Genomic DNA, 3,517 nt, shown 5'->3' on the forward strand with positions numbered 1-3,517 from the left:
AAAAAAAAAAAAAAAAAAAAAAAAAAACTAAGATCGTGTTGTATGTTTCTGAACTGAAAATACTGTGAAAATGCTTAAGGGAATAAGATGGCATTTATTATTTTTATGTATTTATTTTTTTTAATTTTAATAGGATGCTTTTTTATTTATTCTAATTAGTTATACATGACAGTAGAATGCACTTGACACATCATACATAAGTGGAATAATGCTTTCTAAAAAGAGAAGAATTTAGATTTCTCTTTACTTTTTTCTGTTTCTACTAGAAATATATTTCTCAGTTACTGCTTCCTATGTTTGCCCAGTAAAGGCAGCTAGAAATGTCCTTCCAACTTAGTCTATGAAAATTACTTATTTATTCAATTGTGTACTACTATAATTCCATCACAATGGTTAATAACAATTGGATATATTGAAATCCAGTTTTGACAGTAAGTTAGCATCAGACTCCACAGGTTTGGGGCTTAGTTTGCCACAAGACTGCTCTTACCTCTAAGGCCAGCTGCAAGACTTAGGGGTACCCAGTTGCCTATAAGTACCTGGAGTACTAATCTAGGCACTAATCCAGGAGTCCCCATTGCCTCCCTCAAGTTCAACGTGTTGCTAGAACCACCCACAGGACTCAGGAAAATACTATTTTTATACTATTCTTTTTGTTTGTTTGAACTGAGGATTGAACCAAAGGGCACTTTACCACTGAGCTACATTCCCAGCCCTTTTTACTTATTTATTTATTTATCTATCTATTTATTTATTTATTTTGAGACAGGGTCTCACTAAGTTGCTAAGGCTGGTCTCAAACTTATAATCTTTCTGTCTCAGCCTCCCAAGTTGCTGGGAAATCCTATTCTTATAACAGTTTTATTATATATATATATATCACCATAAGACAAATGAAGAGACTCTAAATGGCAAGGTCTGGCAGGGAGACAGAGCTTTTGTGTCATCTCCCACAGTCAGAGGATATCACCTTTCCAGCATATCAATGCGTTCACCAATCAGGAAGCTCCAGTGAGCTTTCAGCATCCTGAGGTTTTATTATGGCTTTATGTACATATGCAATATTTGTTAAATCACTGGCCACATGAATGAACCCAGTCTCCAAATTCTCATTCACCCTAGAGGTCAGGCTGGCTTTTCTGCTGACCTTCATTCTAAAACTGTAAAGGGCCCCATCGTTTGTCATCAGATGTCCCTATTACTCAAGAAATTCTAAGGGTTTTAGGACTCCATTCAAGGAACTCAGGACAAAGGCCAAATTCTTTATGAGTCTATAGTCTAAATTCTGAGCTTGCAAATAGGGTAGACTCTTAAACCCTTCACGTTTTTTGACAACCTGTTATGTTAGAAAATAGAACTAAAGTCTTTTACATAATATGTGTGTGATAATACTCATAGGTGGCTCCTTTACATGAAAGGGCAAAATAGAAAATTGGCTTAACAAGACTCTTCTAGTGGAATCAAACATTTGATTTTAAGCAGTACACAAAATTTAGAGTTGGTGAATAAATTACACTGTTAAATGAATTTAATAAAATATTTGCATGGGACTCTAAAATACAAAAGTAAATGTTAGTAATCTTGTTTTTCTAAAAATTATCTAGCATTATTCAAAATAATATTGTTCATTTTTGTTGTCTTGGTGGAAATTTTCATTTGACATAATTTTAATGTTTTTTATTTCTAGAAAAGCTGTTTGGGGGTGGGGACTTACTATTCAAGAATATAAGTTGATATGGGCCATAATCCTGTCTTATCAACTTTGTGTGATTTATAAGATACTGTGCCATTTATATGACTCATTTTTAATTAAAAAAAGAAGTAGGAAAATTAATTCAAAACATGAAAAAGGGAAAAAGATAATGAAAAAGATAGAAGCATACAAATAGATTTATGAATAAATAAGAGAGAGAAGGAGAGGTAGTAAAAGGGAAAAAGGCAGAAAGGAGAAGAGAAAGATTATGAACAAAAGGAAAAGAAAGAGACAAAATAGAAGACAATTCTTTCTGTAGCAGACCATGGTAACATGGCAAGAAATTTTTGACATAGCCAAAATTGTAGAGATTATGGAATTTGTATTTAAAACATGAATAAAAAAAAGTAAAGCATTTCAGATTAAGAGCAAAGGTAGGCTTATTTTATCAGAATTTATAAGAGAAGGTAGAACTCTTAAAAAAATAATGAAAGACAGTGCTGTGATCTAAATGTGTCTCCAAAATTTATGTGATGAAATCCAATAATAAATTTGAGGTAATTAAATCATAAGAGAAGAGCCCTTGAGAGACTGAATTCTCTCTCTTTCACTTTTCTGCCCTGTGAGAACACAGGGTGTAAGGCACCACTTTGGAAGCAGAAACTGCACCCTCACCAGAAAAGTCAGACCCTGGATTTTGGACTTCCTAGCCTCCAGAACCACAGGAAATCTGTTTCTGTTCTTTATAAATTACTCCATCTTAAGTATTTTGTTAAAACAGTACAATCAGACTATGACAGACAGGCAATAATTTTGCATCAATATATTTAAGAAAATAAAGAACAATTGGTTTGTTCTTATTATTTACACTTTTTTAAAAAGTGTTTAAACATTCTGTCCTATTGAAACACTACTGTATATCCAACTCTTTTTATATTGAATTATTTTTCTCTTTTCTTTCTTTTTTTATTATTGGTTGTTCAAAACATTACATAGCTCTTGACATATCATATTTCATACTTTAGATTCAAGTGGGTTATGAACGCCCAGTTTTACCCCAAATACAGATTGCAGAATCACATCGGTTACACATCCACGTTTTTACATAATTGCCATACTAGTGACTGTTGTATTCTGCTATCTTTCCTATCCTCTACTATCCCCCCTCCCCTCCCTTCCCATCTTCTCTTTCTACCCCATCTACTGTAATTCATTTCTCTCCCTTGTTTTTTTTTTTCCCTTTCCCCTCACATCTTCTTATATGTAATTTTGTATAACAATGAGGGTCTCCTTCCATTTCCATGCAATTTCCCTTCTCTCTCCCTTTCCCTCCCACCTCTCATCCCTGTTTAATGTTAATCTTTTTCTCATGCTCTTCCTCCCTGCTCTGTTCTTAGTTGCTCTCCTTATATCAAAGAAGACATTTGGCATTTGTTTTTTTAGGGATTGGCTAGCTTCACTTAGCATAATCTGCTCTAATGCCATCCATTTCCCTGCAAATGCCATGATTTTGTCATTTTTTAGTGCTGAGTAATACTCCATTGTGTATAAATGCCACAATTTTTTTATCCATTCATCTATTGAAGGGCATCTGGGTTGGTTCCACAGTCTAGCTATTGTGAATTGTGCTGCTATGAACATCGATGTAGCAGTATCCCTATAGTACGCTCTTTTAAGGTCTTCAGGGAATAGTCCAAGAAGGGGAATAGCTGGGTCAAATGGTGGTTCCATTCCCAGCTTTCCCAGGAATCTCCATACTGCTTTCCAAATTGGCCGCACCAATTTGCAGTCCCACCAGCAATGTACAAGTGTACCCTTTTCCCC

At 34.6% G+C, this 3,517-nt stretch overlaps 1 pseudogene; it reads right to left on the reverse strand.

Moving 5' to 3' along the window:
* The window catches only part of LOC107136103, a 7,575-nt pseudogene extending 6,549 nt beyond the window's left edge, over positions 1 to 1,026 (reverse strand).
* Between the last annotated feature and the right edge of the window lie 2,491 nt (positions 1,027 to 3,517).

This window comes from Marmota marmota, unplaced genomic scaffold, assembly GCF_001458135.2.
Source record: "Marmota marmota marmota unplaced genomic scaffold, marMar, whole genome shotgun sequence".
NCBI lineage: Eukaryota > Metazoa > Chordata > Mammalia > Rodentia > Sciuridae > Marmota > Marmota marmota.